At 43.1% G+C, this 7,500-nt stretch overlaps 1 protein-coding gene across 2 annotated transcripts in view; it reads right to left on the bottom strand.

The window, feature by feature from the left end:
* Positions 1–7,500, bottom strand: part of erfl1 (Ets2 repressor factor like 1) — a 51,478-nt gene that overhangs the window by 33,558 nt on the left and 10,420 nt on the right. For both annotated transcript variants that reach the window (XM_030369452.1, XM_030369451.1), the window contains exon 2: positions 4,850–4,983. The gene's annotated coding sequence lies outside the window, so the exon portion shown is untranslated. The remainder of the gene's footprint in view (positions 1–4,849; positions 4,984–7,500) is intronic.

Raw genomic sequence — 7,500 nt, 5'->3', positions numbered from 1 at the left:
AAAATAGATATTCAATGCCCAATGGAAACCAATAAGCCTGTACTGGAAACACTGTTAGAGGCGTTGGGCTTCGTATGGATGTGGGGCAAACCATGCATGTAATACACTTCAGTTCAAAAGCCTTTTTGAGCCATGAGGTAATGTACGGCCTTACTGGGGGAATTAGGACCTCTCTCCCCGGTGTTATGTGGTCATGGTGCAGGGACGTGTAATCTGGAGTCAAACAGTCGTTTACATAAAGACATAGATGTTAATGATAGAATGGAGAGGCAAATGAGCTCCCCTGGGATCATCTATACATGCCTTCATGAAACGCCTGAAATGGAGGGGAAGCACATTCTGTTTCTCTCCGCAAAGAAGCTCAACACTCAGAGATTCAACATAGTACAAATACAAACAAGATGTCAGCTACAAGAGCAACACAACAATTCTGTGAGCTCTAACTTCTTTGAGCCCTCCCCCCCCCCCCCACACACACACACACAGAAGCACACACAAACACACACCATGTCTGTGATTGGCCCAACATATCAAATGGTTGTTTGTGTCCGGCTTGGAAGGCAGAGTTTGAACTTTGTGTTGCTGTTCATTTCTTCACAACAGAACAGAACAGTACAGCGGAGATAACCTGTGGTCTTAAGAATAATTCCTCTTGCTGGACTAGACAACAGCCACTGAAGCCTCTCTCTGCCATTTCCTTGCTTCTTGCATCGCTGCCATTTTGTGTTGTGTTTTCTGAAGATTTTATCATCTTTTTCTTCAACAATTGAAACGCTGAGGAAGGTTCACGAGCTAAAACATCTCCGGCAAACAAGAATGTTAAAATAACGAAACTGAGTACAGACTATCTTTGTTTTATTTCAATGTTATATTTTTGTTTCCATCAAGGCTTAAACATATTTAAAACAGATAAATCTGTATCACGTCTGTATTTGTCCATATCATTGAAGCACCTTGTTATTTGTAAAATAGCACAAATATCTTTTTCTGCATTAAAAAACGTCCTTTGTTGTTAGAAAACGCAGCTAGAATATAAATATGGAGAAAAATTGACTTTCTCCTCTCTCCCCATATGAAACAGAAATTGACCTCTACCATTTCCTTATGAAGTATGAGGGAGATTGGACGGTTACTACCTGAGTTAAATTGAATGACCACACATAAATATTCTTGTATTTTAGCAGTTTGTACCATGAATTCCGTCCAACGGCTCACCAATGAAACAGCCGTTATTCTGCGAGCAGCCATTTTGTCCTGTCATACTCCTCTTTTACGATCATTCTTGTCATAAGTCTGCGGTAACTGAGTCGGTTCACTCCGCTGTTAACAGCCCTTCTTTGTTTAATATTTTTATATTGATTTATTTTGTTTTGCCAATAGTAATGATATTCACCCTGTGTTGTTTTGTATACCTGATTTGTTTAACTTTCTCTCTCTCTCTCTCTCTCTCTCTCTCTCTCTCTCTCTCTCTCTCTCTCTCTCTCTCTCTCTCTCCCTCTCTCTCTCTGTGCTGCCAGTTGGGAGGGAGAGTGCATGTGTTAGCCCACATCAATGTAGTCCTGTTATTGCCTTCTAAGTGCTTTGGCAATACTAGGGATCTGCTGTCATGCCAGTGCAGCTAATCTCAATTGAATTACACTGAGTTTATATTGAGATGGGAGAAAGGACATGAGCGTCTGTCTGTGTGATTGCCCAAGCGACACTGCCACAACCAAGAGAGTATACACACACACACACACACACACACACACACACACACACACACACACACACACACACACACACACACACACACACACACACACACACACACACACACACACACACACAGACACAAAGACACTCACACAGCAGCTCAGAGGCATGGGGAAACATGCAAATCCTACTTCTATCACTGAGAGCGGCTGACAGTGCTGTGTCCTTCAGGTCATTACAATGATGGGCTTTTAATAGGATTCAAACCACACATACAGGTACAATTAAGATCCAATACCAAACCAACTAGTGGCGTTAAGTAGTGTCAGGGGTACAAGGGCAGGGGACTCTGTGCCCCTTCCACACACCCCAGCGGCCTCGGGAGTGCAGGCAGAGTCTTCAGCCCTGGGGACCAAAGCTCATTTTCCTGTTGGTTGCACACTACTGAGAGCCAACATTGCACAGGGTAATTCAACCACTCACACGGACACACACACACACACACACACACACACACACACACACACACACACACACACACACACACACACACACACACACACACACACACACACTTGGTTTTTCAGCGGTATTTCCATTTGCTGTTTACTACTTTGTCTTTCTATTATTTTTTTCTAGATCTATTTACCTTACTTAGATTGTGTGAAGGTGCAGGTAGGGGCGTTTTGATCCAGAATGCCCACAGGGAGGCTGTGGACATTGGGGTTGAACCCAGAACTTTTCCCTCACCACTATCCTTCCAAGGACCATCTAGACATTTCTCTGGCTGTGTGTGTGACTCCATGAAAAACATGAATGTGTCCCTCTGCACGCACTGGGCACAATGCCAATTGGCCTGAGGTCTGGTCAGCAGACCAGAGACAGACCATGCTGGTGTGAATAGAGAGGAATAGGGATGTGCGATGGGAATAGAAAGGTTTATGTTTGGCAAATGCTGACAGCCTTGTTCTTCCTCCTTCTTCGTCTTCCTCATGCACTTCCTGTGACTCTCTTAACCCGGGCCAACCCCTCTCTCTCTCTCTCTCTCTCTCTCGCTCTCTCTCTCTCTCTCTCTCTCTCTCTCTCTCTCTCTCTCTCTCTCTCTCTCTCTCTCTCTCTCTCTCTCTCTCTCTCTCTCTCTCTCTCTCTCTCTCTCTCTCTCTCTCTCTCTCTCTCTCTCTCTCTCTCTCTCTCTCTCTCTCTCTCTCTCTCTCTCTCTCTCTCTCATGCATGTTTGTTTCACAGGTTTCCCGCGGCCACACTGCCTCACTCGCTCTTTCCTTCCCTTGCTCTCTGCTTCCCTTGTTCCAGCCTTTCCTTGCTCTCTTCTTCCCTTGCTCTCTCCTTCCCTTGCTCTCTCCTTCCTGCTATCCCTCTCTATATTATGTTTTCCTCCATCTTTCCTCTCAGTCTCCCCTTACTTCCTCATCCTCTCTGCATCACCCTTCCTTATATTTAACTCTCAGGCTTCCTCTCTCTCCCTCTCTCCATCCCTCCCTCCTTCCCTCCTTCACTTTCTCTATCTCCCTCTGTCTACTCTCTTTGCCTCTCCGTCCCGACTTTGTGATCCTTCTACCTCTCTATCTCTCTTTCTCTCGCTCCCTCTCCCTCCCTCCATCTCTCCTCCTCTCTCCCTCTCTCCATATCTCCCTCCCTCTCTCTCTCTCTCTCTCTCTCTCTCTCTCTCTCTCTCTCTCTCTCTCTCTCTCTCTCTCTCTCTCTCTCTCTCTCTCTCTCTCTCTCTCTCTCTCTCTCTCTCCCTCTCTCTCTCTCTCTCTCTCTCTCTCTCTCTCTCTCTCTCTCTCTCTCTCTCTCTCTCTCTCTCTCTATCTCCCTCCCTGGCTCTCTCTCTCTCTCTCTCTCTGGCAGTCGGATTAGGCAGTTATCTCGGCTGGGCCTCTCCCTCCCGCCCCTAAACGGCCGTGAGGATGATAAGAGTCACTGGGATTTGTCAAATTGTGCGCCCATCGATTAACTGACCTTTCCCGCCCGCCAGCCCCTCAGCCACTGCCGCGGCGCACTGCCGACAGGCCAGATAGAGAGATAGATGGAGACACGCGCCTGTTGTTATTGTGTACAAGTTTGTAGTTACCAGGTGTGGCGGTCAGCGAGCGACACGGGAGGGAGGCGGCGGGGGGGAGAGGGGGTAGAGGGAGGGCGTGAGGGAGGGAGATAGAGAGAGGGGAAGGAGGGCAGGAAGAGGAGAGGACAGAGGAGGGCGGCTGGAGGGAGGACAGGTGAAGGTGGGATCGCCCACAGTGCTCCATCCATGGGCACTCATACAGAATGGAGAAGTTTAAATGTACGGTCTTGTACGGTGTGTGTTTGATACAGCAATCTCGGAAAATAATCAAAATGGGAGGGCTAGAGCTGTATTCTGTAGATGGGGTTTTATGTAGATGTTTCACTCGCTGTCTTCACTCCTGGACCGTGAATGAAGATCTCCTCTATGCACAAGATAAAGATTTAATACGGATTACATGGTGGAGCATGTAATTAACCTGATTTAGATGGATTTTGTTGATGCAGGTATTGGTTTATGATTATGTTTTTTGTAATGAGGATTTTATGATAGTGTTATCCAAATTTAGCATTTATATAGCCTATTGTATCTATTAAGAAGTAATTTATAAGTAATTTATATTTATAAACTTAAAATAACACATTCTATATTTTTGACTGTTCATTTTATGTATTTTAATTGTTAATTTAGGTATGTCGCATTAGCCATTAGAAATATGTTTATTTCTCCATACTCGTTTAAGTGTTAACATGTGATATGACTATAGAGTTAACAAATAGTTAATCACTCTATGAGAGGTTTAATTTGTAATACGACGAACGCTAGCGGTACAGAGTCAAAAATGGAATGGTCATAATAAACAAAAAAATATTTGGTCGACATATTAGCCCATAAAACGTGGCAGGGAGACTTTTTTAATCTATTTTTGCTCTCGAACTCACGTCACGTTTTGAAAAAATTGGCTCAACTTAAATTGGAAATATAAATCCAATAGGCCTAATATCGATCTCCTCACAGGGTGCCGAATAAGGAAGAGGCTAATTTCGCATTAGTTAATGAAGGCATGAAATTACGTTTTGCTTCTCATTTTGCTTACAGAAGCAAACCGAGACTCGGATTAGGTTGGCCTACCTGGACTTCCGCGTCGGACCGCCTCAGAGAAGCACCTGAGGCCGAGCCCAGACGCCGATTCTCGGGTAGTGTTGGCGTTTCCGCGGTGCGCTGCGCCGGGCGGAGCGGGAAGACGGGGGCCTCGCTAGTGATCACTAAAAGACCCAACAACAAAAAAACAGCAATTGTAAAAAGTCGCTCTCTATATGCTTTAACAAATTGTATCTCAGTACGGTTTGAAGCAGTGCATTTTACCCGGTCATTCATCATCTGAAAAGAGGGACGTGCAAACTAACGAAAGAAAAATAAAAATAAAGTAAACTTGGTTAAGCTGTCTTCCACCTGAGTGCAACCGTTTCGCTCCAGTTTCCCGGAGGACTTGTGCTACAGGGGAGAGGGCGACAGGTGGAACCACTTTTCCGTCTGCGATCAATCACCTTATTTACTCTCTGCTGTCATATCGCAAAACGAGGCGGCGGCGGGAAGCAGGGGTCCTATAGCTCCGACGAGGTGTGGGGGGGGGGTGGGGGGGGGGGGGGGACGAAGACGACGACCAGAGGAAGGGCCACCGGATCCCAACTCAGTGTGAGCCTCTTCTCTTGTTATCGATACAGGAGAGCTCGCTCGGTAGATTATTGACCGGGCTAACTAGCTGCACTTTGATCATACGAAATTGCTTTGATAAAAACACTTTAAGGAGCATTTAAAAAAAATCTAAACCCACTCTGAAGTTATTTTCTTGTCGTGTTCTTAGGGAAGGTTTATTTATAAAAATACCGAACATTGACCGAAGCAGCCAACGTCTGAAGCTGTCAGTCCAACCACCCAGTCTGAAATTCAGCATTCAAATATTACAAACTATATTATCTTGAATATAGGCCTAGCAGGCTCGATTGAGGACTATCCAAAAAGAAAAAATATGGAAACATTTTTCCTTACTCTGCTCACATTATTGTCTTGAAAAAGAAAAATAAGTAGGCCTAGGCCTATAATTCGCAAATGTCAGCATTTCATAATGTTAAATATGAAACTATTACAATAAGTATAAGTAGCCTAATATAACAGCCTGCTGTTAAAGTATGCGAGAAAAGAAACAGCAAACTAGAAAAGAAAAAAACTTGTTCATGACATATTACAAAAAAATATTAAATGTACCTAAATTACAATTATACCATATTTTTATAATTATAATTATTAATATTACTGAAATTGTTTTGATTTGCCTATTATTACTAAGATTAATAGTAATATTATTATTACTATCATCATCATAATTTGTGAACATTTGGCGAAAAGTTTTCCAAACGAAAGTGTTAACTTACAAGACTAGCCCATTTATGTTGGAAAATAAAACAAAATCATTACGACGATGTTATTATTATTATTATTATTATTATTATTATTATTATTATTATTATTATTATTATAATTATTATCATCATTATTATTATTATTATTGTTGTTATTTTTAGTAAGCCTATTATTATATTATTGCAAAGGCCCTTTAATGATTTGATCATGAGCCTACCTGCGAGAATTGTAGCTGGTCTTAAAATTCCGTTAAAAGCTGATTTGAACTAATTGGCTCGGCAGGTCCACCTCGCCGAGAGGTGAACTCTGACTGAGGAGGGTGGAAGCGGAAACCCCAAATCTCATTAAACACCGAGCATCCAGCAACGGCACCCACGACAACGGAAGTTTTCCCATTCATAGATTGAGTTTCTAGATGACCAGTCCTATGGGTTAAAACTTTTGTGTAAAAAGGATTTGTTAACAAAGCATATTTGCAGCACAGTTGCAGGATCCTTCACATCTCAAGCTAATGTTGAACAGTGTAGGCCTACATACGAAATGGACAATATAATATACGATTCAGTAAATGATGGAGACTATAATTGTTTATATGCTAACAACATTATGATTTCTTAATAATGCTAATTATAAAAAATCCCCCGAAAATCCTAAACACGCATGCAGGGACCACAAGGGGCCACACACACAAACAAACACACACACACACACACACACACACACACACACACACACACACACACACACACACACACACACACACACACACACACACACACACACACACACACACACACATACACACACACACACACACACGCACACACATTTCAAAACTTAGGTGATCACGCAGGGTCATGTTTTGCGAAGTTAGGTGTAAATAATTGAGGAGAGAAAAACAACATTCTGTGGGGATAGGTGGATATATTGATCGATTTCCTAATCTGGAATAGTTACATGCATCTATTGATTTGCCAACACTTTTTATCTGGAAATATGCTGGCACAAATAATTGATGGAGCACACCCACGGCGCACATAAATATGCAACAAAGTTGCACGAGGGTAAACAGCCCCATACCCCCTCCCCATTACCCCGAAGAGGAAGAAAATACGAGTAAACTGCCCAAGTCTGAGAGAGATTATTCCGAAATATTCTTGCAATGTTGACCCCTATAAAGGATCCGTTTGGGAAAAACTTAGCGCTCAGAAATAACTCGTAAACAAACACCTGAGCCAGCAAGAACCCAAATCAACTTGTAGCGCGTGAGGACGAGGCAATCATGTGTTCGGTTACTAAAAATACCAACTTCTGTTTCCCCATGCGGGGATCTATCATTTTTCCAACTCACAGCTAAAACA

The sequence above is a fragment of the Gadus morhua genome, chromosome 11, assembly GCF_902167405.1.
Source record: "Gadus morhua chromosome 11, gadMor3.0, whole genome shotgun sequence".
Classification (NCBI taxonomy): domain Eukaryota; kingdom Metazoa; phylum Chordata; class Actinopteri; order Gadiformes; family Gadidae; genus Gadus; species Gadus morhua.
Note: the sequence above shows the minus strand (reverse complement) of the source record. Positions and strands in the feature narration are given on the sequence as shown.